The following is a 15,503-nucleotide window of genomic DNA, read 5'->3' on the forward strand; positions in this document are numbered from 1 at the left end:
CAGTCCTGCTCTCAAGGAGGCAAGCAAATCATTTGCTTTTCCCACAAGCAGATGCACATTTGAACAGTTGCTTTCTGAACACCCAACTAACCAGAAGTACTGCAGCAACCACAAATTTGAACAAAACTAGAGCTAACGATAAAGCAATTAATGTGCCCCTAAAGAATTATGATACTGTGGAGTCTGAGGCCTTTTCCTAGTAACTGGGGAAGTAAGAAAGAACAATTTCCTATCATCAGAATAAACAGGTTAAAATGAGTGTCCAGGAAGACTAATCTCTCATGACATTTTTCAGAGCCTGTATTGCAAAAGAAGTTTTGTCGTTTATTTGTTTTTCAAAAAACAACTTTTAGATTTGCTAATGCTTGCCATCACAGCACCCAAGAAAAAAGGCGTAGTCAAGACAAACAGGACAAGCTTGTAAAAGTCTTCAAATTTGAGGGTACACACATACATTGCGTCTTGGTGTCACCTAGAGAAGTCAGTACCCTTCCTTACCCATCCCTTTCTAAGATATTCCAGATGAACTGTTTGCATAGTTGCTCCCTGGTTGAAGCTAGCGGTTTTAAACTTGTGTCTTTAATAAACACAGGCAGAAATGTGGGTGGACGGCAGTTACACAACCAATACCTCATTTTAACTGAAGCAGGGCAAAAACTCAGCCACACAAACAGTTCAGCTAAAATAAAAACCTACGTAGCAGTAAATTTCAAGAAGAGAAAGTAATGAGAAGCGGGTAGCGATATGGAGACCGCGAACACTTCGACAGCTGAAAGAACAGGAATCTTGGAGTCCTAACCTGGTGAAGTAAAACTTTTTTTTTCCCTACACACCTTTTAGTGATCAGAAGTATCAAAAGTATCATAGCACTACGAGGACTGGCATCTGCTAATGAGAAACCATATTAAAGATCAAAATCACTAAGGCCTGTATCATTCTTTTCCATGCAGGAATAATCTCGTTACCTGACTACTACTATAAGGTTCGGTAGCCAAAAAGCAAATTTAGTGAAGGAAGGGGGGAAGATCTTGTTGCCACTGCAATGCCTTTATCATTTTGTAGACTGAGATAATTAGACATGATTCATTTAGTTAAGACCCAGCACAATTCAACGAAAGTGTAAAGAAACAACCTAACAAAAAATTGGAAAGTGCTGCTTGCCACCTACTCTCCAGCAAGAGCTTATCTTCCAACTTGATTCAGCAGCTGTAATTCTGCTTTGATGTCAGTGACACTACAGCTACAGTAACGTCATCATTGTGATGGGGAACAATGAGACAGAGAAGGGAAGAATTAAAGTCTGGCTGGAGACACTGGCCAAAAACTGTCCAGAAAAGCTCCCTAGTCTCCAACCTACAAGACAATCTTTAATAATTCCCCCAACCTCAGCAAACTTTCATAAAAGAAACACTCAAAAACAAAACAAAAACCAGAAATTGCCAAAGCTGGATCTTTTTGAGTGCACACATGCTTTTTTGTAGTGTACTGCAAAAACATTACTGAAAATGTTTCTTTGATAGACTTGCAAGGCCAGATTCGAGTCACAGTCTGAAGCTTCTCCCCACCTCCTTCCCTTTAAGTTCGACTTCGCATTACCCTGTTCACTCTCCAGAAAATGTTTTTGTTTGTTTTCAAAGTACCTAGTAGATTTAAAAAAAAAAAATCCCAAACCTCCTATGTCCAAAATTCTATGTGCAATAGTAAGGAAATGCTAAAATATACTGTAAAAGCAGTAATAAGTGAATACACCTGCTACTGCCAAGCACAGAAAAGAGACTTCTATATCAATAAGTCATTGAAAGTAAAATGTAAATGTAAAATCCCATTTTACGTAGAATTTCACAGACATTCAGAAAACAAATATTTTAAGTGTCCATTAGAAAACTTCGTCTCAGACCTTCCTCTTTAATGGAGTGAGTACCTCCCTCTCCTTTTGGTTTCTTTGATTGGAAGTGTTTTTTCTTGTCACTTAGTAGGTGCTGCCTCCATTTTAAAAACAGATGTCGAACAGCTTCATGTTAATAACTGTTTACGTAACAGTAGTCTCTAATAAATATTCAGTTATTCCATTCACCTTCAGAGCAATTTATTTTGGAAGACTGCCCTTAAACATCAGAAAGAGCTTTTAATAAAAGCACAAAGTCATCCAACAGTCGTGAAAACTAAAGAATTTTTAAACAAAACTACTAATGTAGTTGCTTATCTGCCTGGTTTTTAATTCATGAGTTCATTTTAAACACATAATCACAAGAAAGGTTCTCTTATTATATGTTGTGCACAAAACTATCTCTAGACTACTGTGATATTATTCCAAAAGGCAAAGGAGCACCTAGTTTGCTGGCACATACATTTCACCATAGCAGGACAAAGAAATTTCTTCACCTCGAGCCTTATTGTAATTCTATACCCTGTGACACCCTCCTCTCAAAGACTTTGAGACAGAATTATTCAACTGTATGAGCTGCAAGAATTCAGCTCCTCTACTTCAAGGACCTGTTCAGACAGCCATGTGATATCATTTCTACATTGGTAAGAAACTGAAAAGATGCACATTTGAAAACAGTTGTCAAAACACTGTTCTGCTTACCACAACACTGCAGTCCTAACAACCACTTCCAGAAAGCGGAGGTAGGCAAACTGAGGAGCTGCCAATAGCAGATAATCTATTTTTTTCCCCATTTCTCTCCCAGATCACAGCTTCAGTTGCACTCATCCTGTCTAGAACTAAAAAGAATTGTTAAAAGACGAGTGAAACCACCCAAATTGTAAACAAAGACCAAATGATAGCCACTACCTACAAATGTGATCCTCCAGATGAGAGATAACACTGCAGCAATGGAATCTTGTCTCTACTAAGACAGCAGACAACAACCTTCATTGCTTACCACAAACTAACATGGGTTAACCATCTTGTCCTTGTGAGGGCTGACACAGACTTACGATTTAATTCTGCCATCAGTGAAGACAAATAACGAAACTTTACCTATTTGGGATTTTCATTTTCAGCCCTCTCCCCAGTACTCTCGTGCCAGCTCTAGATCGGACACGTGTCGTCTACACCAGGGACCTACGTCTGTCAAAATCAAATTCCTTTCCTTCCCATATTAGCTTCTAACAGCCTCCAACAGCTCTTCCAGACCTGTTAAACATTCAAGCAGTCCTGAAAACACAGGGAAAGAGTGGGGGAAGCACAGAAGACAAACTTCAAGATGGTCTCTTTTAGCATCAGCACAAGTTCATCAAGCTTTTAGGTGTAGTTTCATGAGCAGCTTATTTTGGCACTAGCAGAGCAACACAGATTTTTAAGCATGTCTTCATTAAAGGAAGCCATCTCTAAAGTATTGGCTAAGTTTTAAATTCCTCTTTAAATGCTATTAAGCAATCCTAACAATGAGGATGACTAGATTAACAGTTTGGCATGATGAGAGTAAGTGAAATGGAATAACAAACTTAAGCAATAACAACCTGTGGAGTTGTTCCTTTATGCTAAATCCACCTAAAAATTTTACACGTTTCAAAAATAACCCTTCGCAGCTAGATTTAAACAATGTTTCTTGACAGCGCAAGTCATGCAAATACAGTCCAAACCATCCTTTCAGCTCATCATGGTTACAGCACTGAGTAAAGTACCATCTGAAGAAGATGAAAAAATGCTGTAGCAGTCCATTAACTCCCAGTTTTCTTATTGCTTCTAGAACAAGAGTTGGAAACGTAGAAGCAATCATGTAAATGCTACAACAGCTGACGCAAAAATAGTTTACAAGGACCAAACCAAACCAGATATCCTTCTCTGGCTAGCCCTGTAGTAGCTTCACTGTTAGCAACAGCAGGAATATTAAGAGAAAGAATCTAAGTTTCACAGATGACTTTTCTGCTTGTTTCCATGACACAGGCTGCAATCGTGTTTTAATAACATAACCTAGTCTACACTAAAGCTCTGGAGTCATCCAAGGTTAAGAGGCAGCTTGTTGCAGAAATGGCATCGAGCCTGGAGAGTTTCAGCTCTGTCGTAATAGTTTCATTACAAAAAAAAAATAAATAGCTAGTCAACATGCTATTCAAGATTTCCCCCACACCTCTGATCATAGTTTTGTTGTAAAAATACAAACACTATTCAGCACGGACAAACCTGCTCATCACTTAAGTAGTCTTAAATTACCACTCACACCGGGCTTAAAGTCTTTAAATATCAGTAGGGGAGGTCACACAACTGTTGCTGAAAAGCAGGTTAATTCAGGTACTTCTGACTCAGAATGTAATTGAGCCTCATTTGCTTTAAATGCAACTGACACCCGGTGATTCAATTTGTAGCCCTGCTAAAAAGAGCAGTTCCAGAGGCCAGAAATAGCCTGAGGCAAGGTACTCCTTTGAATGAGACTTTTCATGTAACCTTCAATTATAAGGGGAAAAAAAAAACCAAAACCTTAAATATTTTGCTGCTTTGGTGTTGGTCTCACTTACCTTCCAGATTTATAAAAATAGCATCTTTTCTTTACAGCTTTACAAGATCATTAAAAACAGTACTCGTGGTTTTAGTGAGTGGAAACAAAAGGCTCTAGTCTCAGGGTTTCCATCAAACACCTACTCTTAACCAATAACAAACATCTCCGAGTTTAACCACAAAAATGAAAGCTGCTGTCTTTTTTTTTTTCTTTTTTTTTCAATACAGCAAACGATGCAAGACAGTTGCGTATAGGAGAATAAATCCAAACCTCCAACATCCCATTGGTCCTGGATGAAAGTTGTATTTACTTTTGGCAGGAGCCTGAACTCAAATGGGGGGAAAAAAAAAGTATCTTACCATCCTCTTAAGAGGTTTTGAATGATAACCCTAGTTTAAAGTTACAAAACTTGAAAATCATTCAAGCAAGAGGGCAAAATATAATAATCCCAAGAAGCTAGCTATTAAAAATCCACTGCCAACTTGATGAATTTGGCTGCTCTTGACTTGTAAAAACAGTTCTATGCTAGAGATGTAATTTTGTCTTTTCAAAGAAAGTTCTCTTACTACTTACTTTGCATGAAACTTGCTCTAAGTGGAGCAGTCCATGAAGAACAATTTTCTCATTCTTGAAAGAGTCTTAAAAAGATGTATTCACCTCTGAAAACATATTACAACTAAATTACAGCAGTATCAGCAACTGGAATGATGTAAAATAAAATAAAAAAAAACCTAAGACACCATCTTACAGACTATTGCCAGAGTTCTATCAGTAAAAAGTATATAGTTCTCCATAGCAGGCTGAACCAGCCTGCCTTTTTAAAAGGCAGAGTAAACTTCTGTTAGTGAACCTTATTCACAGAATATTAAACCTCACTCATGGGAAACTAAGGCCTGGAAGATATTCCGAAAGAAAACAGCAGCAGCGCTGCAGTCAAGCATCTCTGTACTTCACTCGGCTGCTTTACCTACCATCAACCATCTCATCTTTGAAGCAGTCACAGCCCGCCAACAGCTTTTAACAGGCACACCATCACCGACTGCCCTGAGACTTCAAGTGGTTGAGTCTTCACATGCCCTGACTGCAATATCACCTCATTCAGTATCTCGAGAGTAAATGGGATAAATATTGTAGTTACCGCACGCATGGGCTACACAGAGAGGTACTTCTCTCTATTTTTTAAATTTCCATCTTTTAGAATCCTAAAATAGAAGGGATGCACTCGGCTGCCACTCACCCCTCTACTGCTGCAGATCAAGCCAGGTGATCTGGTGACAGGTAAGCCTTGTACAGGCCATATTGCCTGACTTGATCATTTACATGCCCTCCGTCTCGCACTGCGTAAGCCCCTAACTAAACAGCAAGTATCTAAATATATAAGGCATAGGAAGGGAAAACTGGACACTGAAACCACTTTACTGCCCATGCAGCCAACATCCCTTTACACGTTCCTGTATTTAGCCACTCACTGTTTTGGGAATAAAAGCCATGACAGTAAGCTAAAACTGAACGACAAACAAGACAAAAAAGAAAATTCGCAAAATCTGCAAGCCAAAGCCACCTGCAATAGCACTACTGAAGCCCTCATGATTGCACTGGGAATTATTTTCTTTAATATACAAAACCTAACAGCAACAAAGTATTTAAGTGTATTTATTAGCATACTGTAGCCACTGGATTTTCACAGGCTTACTGTCAATTTTCATCCTGTAATGACAACTCACACACCAGCTTGTCACATCAACATGACTGATTCCATTCCCACTTCTCAAAAGCTGCACCTAATTCATTAATGTACTTTCAGAAGTTATCAGACGTGCTTGAAGGAAAGGACTGCTGTCACTCACTTCCCCTTCCTGAAGGCTCCCTACTGCTGTCACATGAACTGGCAAATGATAAGGGCTAAGGCTTCATTTTCCCCTATCCTGGGGAAGGAGGTGGGGGGAAAGACAACTAACGTTTTTATTTACCAGGTGAATTCATGTATTACTCACCCGAAGATATGGTGGAATGTTCCCCCCCCCCCCCCCCCCCCCCCCTTCAGATTTTACACAAATGAAAATAAGCCTGTGATCATATTAATAACTAGTGAGTAATAATGACGCCACGCCCTGTTCTCACGGTGCAGTGCCTAATGTGACAGCCACACCATCACGTCCTCAAATACCCATGTATGATTTACCTTTACAGATACTAAGTATTTCTGCGGATGTCTGTCTTCCTGGTACATCCTGAAACCATCTACATCATGCCCAAGCTTCCGCTTGACAAAGCTCAAGTTGTTCTAGTCTAAACTGGTCTAGCGAAGCTGAAAACCCACATAAAAATGGCTGCCATCATATAATTCCTCCTCAGAAACACACCCAGAGACGTCCCCACCCAGCCCTTGTCTGCTGTTGGAAGCATTTGACTGAGAAGTTCCACTGAGAAAGGAGTGACCAGAAAAGCTAACTACAGATGTCTCTGCTTGCTGAAGCCATGTGAAACATCAGAAAACTGCGGGGAAATACTTCAGTTCTATCAACTACAGTGCAGAGACTTCCATGCTTGATGTAGAATAACCCAACTGATTAATTTCTGATACATCTGGTATAGGAATAAAAGCTCAAAAAAGCCTGAAAGTAACTTGTCAGTTTTTATGTCATCTTATTAGTCCTATTTTTATTCCTACCTTTTCACAAATGCTACAGAAATGAGACAGAACATCACACATTAAGGAGAGATCAAAATTTTGCCAAATGTTCCCTCCCTCCCTGAACGTATTCTGCCAAAATTAGTGTTTGATGAGAAGATAAGTCTTTTTAACTCTCGTAATAATTAGAGAAAAAGGATAATTTTAGTACAAGTATAACCTATGGAATTTATTTCGCTTTGCAAAGCTGTTAAGTCCCTGCTACCAGATCTCTCTCGCTCCAACCAGAAGTCTGCCTTCTTTACTTGCAGCCCTCAAAGCAGAAGGCTGAAAGAGAAATGCTACTCAAAATCCAAGCAGTCATCAAAGGTGACTTATCACAATACAGGTCCTTAGCCTGGAAAGTACCAACTGGGCAAGGCCTTTTTGTTTTCTCATAGTGTTTAGGGGACCTTTGTCCACAGCCTTTCACTTGATTTTGATAATAAAAACGAGAAGTATCCTACACTCCAACAGACCTTTTATTTCTGTGTCCCAAGCCACCAGCAAAGTGCTAAGCAGCATCACTGAAGAGAAAACTGAAAAGCTACGTTTCCCAATGCATTCTGACACAAGTCAGAGCAAGGTTACTCCTGATACCTCCAATCACCTACTACTAGTGATAGGCAGCCTCTTCTACGAAAAAGCAGAGAGGGTTTTGTCGCGGCCGAAGACGGGGAAGCAAGACGCATCAATATGATGAGTAAAAAGGCTTCAGCTTTATTCTGTGACACTGCTCTTTTTATAGCATAGCTCGGTTCTGTGCACGCTTTCACGCGCTGTACTTAGCAAGTTAATTGGTCTAGCACTACTGTTCACGCGACAAGCACGAGTATGATACACACTGTGATTGGATAGAGATTTCTACGTTTGTTACAATATTTTACTATTTTTGCAGTTAGTATGTTTTGCTCAGAATCTTGTTTTTCATAGTTTCATCCTTCTTGTTTTTCCCAGGGACAGTGTGTTTTTCATAGTTTCAACCTACCTTCTTATCTCAAGGACAGTGCTCTTTTTATATTCGCTGATACACATTCCTTACTGTTAACACTTTAGCTGCAACAGGGTTTCCAAACACATGGTCAGCCCTTACTTTGAGCATGTTAACTGTGCACTATATCACAATTATCAATGCAAGCCAAATTATTCATCTCCCTGAACATCCTTAACACAAATACACCTTTAAGCTTGACAAATGGAATAGATTATTCAGAAAACAGAGGAACAATGAAGTAAGTCACCTTCAAATCAGGAAAAGGCTCTGTTTAAAGTACAGCACAGTAGAGAAACAGCATAAAAAAAGGTATCACAGAAGCAATGTCTTCAGATAGCAGTCACAACCCGATTTAATACAGAACGTAAACACAAGAGGCTAACAATGCACACAAGTAACAGCAAGTCCAGAAGACAACCCTGACAGCTCACACCTTTTCAGTAGAATCCAGCAACAGCCGGCAACAAAACAGTCACATCTGAAATAGCTTGGACTATTCCAAGCAACCCAAGTTCAACTAATGCTCACTTCACTGAATAACGTTTTCTTTGCACTTGTACAAATCACCTACAAAGAAGTTACACCATCCAGGCTTCCATCCTTAAAGCCTGCTTAAACAAGGAAGACTAAAATTAAAATTCGCCATTTTAACTAAAGTTTTTTGCAGCACTACTAAGACCTCTCTTTTAATTAATTCTACAGGAGGCCTTTTCTCTCAGTTAAACAGGAGAATGACTCATGAACAGGAAGGACAGCTTGAGTCGTAGCCTCTGGTTTGACTTACTCAGTCCATTCCATCAAGCCAGTTTGGTCTAACTTATTTTTATCTTTCTCCTTTCAAATTTACAGCAACAGCCAAAGTAGTCACAAGGGAGTGCACCATGAACAATGGTGTCTTAACTTCAACAGCTCCAGAGGAAGCAGTGACATTTTGATAGTCTCCAGTAAAGTCCAAGAACAAAGAGTCCCATGGTTGCTCCGTTATCCAAACAGCCCATCCTGCGAGTCTGAATTGTCTAAGCAACAAAATTAATAGGCAATATGCCATCTCTGTTACCTGCATTAGCTAGCTGAACTGAATACTGGCTCAGAGCAAAGTTAAATTTAAAAAAAATAACACATTCACTTAGAAGGAAAGCAGCTAATACCAAAGAATGAAAGATCATTAAAGAGAACAGGAGAGGCGAAGATGCCCATGGATCCACGAAAAAAATCCTACAAGAACACAGAGCGTTTTAGCAAGCAAAGAAATAACAACTTCTTACAGAAAAGTCATTTCAAGTCTGGAAAGATACATGGGAGAGTAGTATTTTCTTTGTAATTCCTTCAGTAATTCGTGAGACTTTGCCTTGTTCTAGTCTATCTTTGAAACAAAATCCACATTCTCTTTACAAAGCAAGTGAGCCTAAGAATTACTGCCCTTCTGGAGCTGCTAAATAAGAGCTAGTCGTTTTCCAGCTTCCAAAAGTTTTAAATTTTAATGTCTGCTCGTACAACCATTAGTTACAATGCAGGTGAGTAATGACAATTTCAGTATTATAATAAACAACTGTTCATCAAGATCTTTTGAATTTGATTAATTGGTTTTGCTGTTTGCAATGCGGTACTTTGTCAATTTGGTAATTACATGTAAACACCTGAGCTCCTCAGACATGTTTAAAGACGACTGCCCAAATGTCACAGAAAACAGAATTCTTAATTGGCCTAGAAGAGCTCAAAAGATATCAATCTAATCAAGCTAGAAAAATCACTGGGAAGATTTTTCCTTTACAGAGAGGGGAGGCTGAGACTTGCTTCCCAGTATGCATACACTCCTACTCTGTCTTCCGTACCTCCCGTCTCAAGCAGGACAGCATTTTGCTGTTTCCTGTCTCCTCAAACTACTCGGAGCACTTCATTGTGCCATAAAAACCAGGTTTGATTTTTGCAAAATGAACTGAAATAGGACTTTTAAATTGTGAAACATCATGAACAGAGACGATTGCTTCACTGGACTCATGAGCATGAGCAGATTATTCAAGATCTCATTAGCACATCATTCACTTGGAAAGGCAGGGGAAAATTTTCTACCGAGCCTCCCAGAGAACAGCTCACACTCAGAAACATAAGATTTAATTATCATTAGGCCTGCATAACTGTCAGAATTATTAATGGTCATAAAATAATGTTTATGCAGCATGCCACAATTTCAGAACACCATGTAAGCTAATTGAATTCACTTTCTACTATTTCTTTCAAATTTAGTGGCCATTAATTTCAAGGTCTCTCCTTTGGTTGTTGCATCTTGGCATAGCATTAAAAAAAAAAACAACAAAGGGCACAAAACACTTTAGTTTTGCCATACCGTGAGTACCTGATTCACCAGATACAAACACTGGATAAGGAAGTCTTAACGCTTTCATTTATTTGTATAGTTCTTGACATCAAATAGCAACTGAAGGATTTCCATTCTAACCTGATAACAAAAGGAAAGAGAGGTGTGGGGAGAGAACAATCTTAAAGAATGTGACTTAGAAGAAAAGTAAGCAAACAGTAAGTTTTATTTCACTTACTTTTGAAGGGCATTTATATTACGTAGTCACTGTAGTAAAACATGGAAGAGATACTCATTCAAGTACAACTGTTACAAAAAGAAGAGTGCTAAGTCCGTACGAACAATATTTACTCTGAAAGCAAAGCACAGAGAAAGTTAAGTGCTACTGAACACTGGGAGTGTTCCACAGAAGTTGGTTTATTAATAAGCAAGTAATTAAAACCACCCCCCTCAGCATGGATTTCAATTCATTCACTCTGTAACACCTTCACTGAACCTCACTCCTTTTGCCCAAAAGACAGCTTTTGAATTTGGGGACTAACAGTGCCTGCTACAATTTGTCAAAAATAATTAGCTTGCAGGTCCCTGAAGACCTTCAACGCACAATAAAGAGACAAGACTCCTGCTACTCAAGTAGCAGTCTCCTTTCAAAACCGTAGGGAAATTAAAAAGTTTTATTTGAAAAACCTTCCAACTTGCTCACCATTTAACTGAAGTACATTGCTAGAAAAGATTTCAGCAGGAAGTTCTGAGGAGACCTTTAGAACCAAGCTGCCAGCACTACTGCTCCATCAGCCGACCAACCAGAATTTTATTACGAACAACAGGTTTAAAACCAACCACACCTCAATCTTCAAAGCTTATCCTGACAGGGTCTGATAGACACGGAAGCATCCTGAAAAATAATGACACTTGGAATGCCCAGATTTTATGTTAAGATTAGCAACCCGGTTTTAAACAGTAGTTAATTAATTATTTTAAAAATACTTATTAAACTGGTGTAGTGGAAGGATGAGACAAACCAGACTTTCCTTGTTAAAACAAAAAACAAATCGAAAGAAATCAGGAACCTTCTGCAAGAGTCTAGATTCTCCCACATTAGCACGTGCTTTGTTTCTTCAGTAGTTTTGCAGCTGAAGCACAGTCCTACTACAGAAGTCTCAGGTTAAGATAAGACGCACTTCTCCCCCCCCATTCCAAACATTTGTGTGATTGAGAAACAACCCTTTTTGTGAAGGATTAAAAAAAGTGATTTTGCAGGACTTTTTTCAAGAAACCGGTAGTGAGAGGGATCTGCAATAACATGTCACTTACGGCTATTTTAGTGACTTCAAGGCTGGGATACATAACTGTCAATAAACCCTCCAGCTTTCCTAACGCCCAACTCCAGACTCACCACAGTATTCCCTGTCTGACAAACACACTGTTCTTTGGCTCAAATTACATAGCAACCTCGGCCACAATCCATGTGAAGCAAACGAAAGATCTGTTCCTGCCTTCATCCACACTGGCACTGCTTTTCAGTTTAACTGCACGTCCTCCGCTTCTTATCTTGCAAAATGGGAAAAACTCAATTCTTTTGCCTGTCAAAACAGTGCTCTTCCCTTACCTCCTCTCTCCTCCTCCCAACCATCTCTCGTATGAAAGTTTTTCTCCATGTTTCTGACAATTCCTCTTTTTTAACAGCGTAGTTAACTTTGTACAAAATAGGTAAAGGCACACAGTCAAGCGACAGAGATTTTCTGTGTTATTCTACATGTGGCCCTTATGCTTCCTGAGATCTTTTTCTTTTCCTTCCCCCTTTTACTTTTTTTTTTTCTTTTGAAAAAACCCTGCATGCTCAGTAGAAGCTTTCACGTAAAAGCCTGCAAAGGATGTCCAGGTCCTTTTTCTATGTGAATTAATGTTAAAGTATTTAGATTTTCCAAATGTTAATGGCTGGTGCTCAGGCAGGAAATGCTGCTAATTAGAAAAAATTACATTTTTCATCCGCATAATGCAACGGTGTCTCACTCACACCAACTTCAAGCTTGAGCCAGAGCCAAGAGCTACCTTTTCAAAGGTACCAGTATTACCTACTCGCGGATGTTCTGCCAGTCTTACTGTGAACTACTGAAAGTCTGCATAGAATTTCTGCACTATGTTTCTGTTATACATAAGTCATCTCTACCTGCCAAAAGTTGCCCTAGACCTCATGTAGCTACTTTCCTTCTCACTGTATTAGCAAGAAATCTCAGAGAGGGGGCAGGAGGACACTCGTCACACTTGCACGAAACACATTCCTCTACAAATTCCAACACAGAATAGTGCACAACCAGTACCGCTTCTGACAACATAAGTTTGCAACAAATGATTTAGAAATCTTGCTATTTCTACCACAAAAGTCCCTTCCTTCTCCAGCTGGTAGCACACGTCACTGCACAGTAGCAACAAGAAAGCTATTTCCTCAAGCACTCTAACCAGAGAGTCTTTTTATATTAGAAAAATGCATTTACAGTAAGCTGACAGGGCTTCTGCTCCTTCTTGCCCATTACGCATTTCCACAAATAAAGAAAAAACTCACTAGAAATCAGTTAGTCCTTTGAAATCTAACCACACTTCAACTTTTACCATGCTGGTAACCAAGAAAATGAAACCGATGCAAATGATAACCATCAAGAGACACACTTCTTGAGAAAAACAAGCGGTCAAACTAAGTGATGGGAACTGCACCTAACTCTGTATGCACTGTGGAATATCTCTGTGCAGAAAGGAAAGCAACACAACGTAAGTAAATATCTGTGGTTTTCTTTCTCAGTTATCATGAGTCCCTAGACTTCAGACTGCATTACTGTAATATAGCCTGCACAGAATCGTGAAGGTTACACTGAAATTTCAGCTGGTGCGGGATGTTTATATAATGATCTTACACAATGGAAGAATATTATATCTTTATTCCTGAATGATAACGGTTTCATATTCATTACCAAGTGCAGCTCAAGGCATTAACCTCAAACTATAAAATCCCCTATGGTTTCTCTCTCACATACTTTGAGTCAGATTTTTTTGGGGGGGCCCAAAAGCCAATATTACTTGGGATGCTCCCACAAACAACCACCCGATTTACCGAGTGCGGGAAGAAGAACTTCAAAACCACAAGGAATTTCATCTGTAAAATGATTCAGTGAATTCACTGGGGAAAAAAAAAAAAACAAAAACCAACAATGAGCAGGCTTTGCAAAAGATTAAAAAGCTTTATAAAAGGTCATCTGCTTAAAAGGTACTTATAGTGACTGCTGCATAACTATTTTGAGATGCTCGGGATGTTTGGGATCCTAAATGCAGGCAAGTTCTTTTCTTCTAGTTCAGCCTTATACTTCATACTATGATTGAAGATACAATTCCACAAGTTCTTTCAAATAGGCAAAACATTTTTTCCAGCTATTCAGCATGTAAATAACATGATTTCTTGGGTGGAATGAAAAAAAAAGGTAATTACCTTTCATATTATTACCTACTACAGAATGGGAAAGGTCAACTCTCTAAGTATCATGAAACACCCTTTTACAGCACTGGTTAGTTATGCCATAGAGACCCTAAATAAAACGGGATATCAGTCTTTGCCATCATCATCATCAGAGGTGATCACCATCAGCATCACTCAAGACTTACGAGCCACATATAAAGAAATTAAGTCATTATGTCAATATACACGACCACCCAATCTCAGCTTCTGCAACGTTTAGTTCAACAAGATTGGTAATGGTTTCCACCCAGCTTGCTGGCGAATCACTGGCAACATGGCAGAAGTTTCCGAAAGCAATCTTGTTAATTTCTGATCATCTGCTTTAGCATGACCACTTTATATAACAGTGTACATGTCCTAAGACGCTTGTAAATTAAACTCTGACATAGTCATGTATGTGATTTCTGGATTCTGACATTCATCTGTTCATTGGAACATTAGTTTTTAAAATCATTATCAGCATACCATAAACTCATCGTAAATTTCTAAAATATTTGGCTTTAAAACAAAGCTAGTTTGGACACAAAGCTGACAAGAAAACCAAACCACCAGAAAACCTACAAGTAACTTCCCACTCATCTCCATGAAGGTTACTGCTGCTCAAAAAGTGATTGACAAGCGCACCACTCAAGTTTCTGGTTGTCAAAACAGACTGCGTTTCCAAATTTCCCTCAAAGCAGCCTGTCAAGCTGTCTGCTTTGACAGAACCTTTTATAGGACAGGAAGGTAAATAAGCTATTTCGGGGAAAAGAAAAGGTGCCTGATAACATCAGCTTCTATTTATGTCAGTGAAAACTATAATTTCATATCAACACTGTGTATTAATGGACTAAAGAAAGCCACGGTGCTAGTGGTGAAGCCTAGAAACCATCAATAAGGTACACACTCCTCCTCCCAGGAACGCTGGGTTATTTATACAACTATGAAGTCTCTTATTATTTTCATCGACTTCAAACGCAGAAATACAGACATCTATAGTTGATTAGAACTAACGCCCTCCACATTGTTACAAGCCTGAAGGAGGTAAAAAAGGTAAGTTTAGGAACATGTTAATTTCTGTTTCAGAGTATTGCCACGTTATCTAGCAAGTTTATAGCTATATGAGGCGAAGAGAGTATAAATGCTGAATTTAACAACTGTGCTTTCCTTGCAAGGAGAGTCATTAGAAGACAGCGTTGCTAAACTAGTTACAATGATTAAAGCAGCTCCACAACAGTCCAGGTTACCTTGGACGTTTTAATAATTTTTGCAAATTTTTAATTATTTTTTTTTTTCCTTCACTTCGGTCGTTTTCAATATAGTAAAACCACACAGAAAACAGTAGCTACTACCGGAGGGACAGAAGATTCTTCACTCATACTTGATTTAAATAAAAAGAGCTACTCTGAGGAAAAAGGCAACATGCATGTGGAGAAAACTAAATATTCCCAGTTCCTAGGGGAAAAAAAAAACCGCATCAGTTTCCTGTTTTAAAACGGCACAGGCCTCACTATGGCTTTTGAGGACAAAAACTGACACCAGGACGTTCCCAACCACTAAAGCACATTAAAACGCAGCTCCACCAACACCGCATTCCG

General features: G+C 39.0%; 1 protein-coding gene across 2 annotated transcripts in view; it reads right to left on the bottom strand.

Annotated features, from left to right (window-relative positions):
• The window catches only part of RC3H1 (ring finger and CCCH-type domains 1), a 65,634-nt gene that overhangs the window by 49,417 nt on the left and 714 nt on the right, over nt 1–15,503 (bottom strand). The window contains exon 1 of one of the 2 annotated variants that reach the window (XM_086617818.1): nt 5,016–5,037. The exons of the other annotated variant lie outside the window; for it this stretch is intronic. The gene's annotated coding sequence lies outside the window, so the exon portion shown is untranslated. Of the gene's footprint in view, nt 1–5,015; nt 5,038–15,503 lie in introns of those variants that run through there. 2 annotated transcript variants of the gene reach the window in all.

The sequence above is a fragment of the Tauraco erythrolophus genome, chromosome 10 (assembly GCF_009769465.1).
Source record: "Tauraco erythrolophus isolate bTauEry1 chromosome 10, bTauEry1.pri, whole genome shotgun sequence".
Classification (NCBI taxonomy): Eukaryota; Metazoa; Chordata; class Aves; order Musophagiformes; family Musophagidae; genus Tauraco; species Tauraco erythrolophus.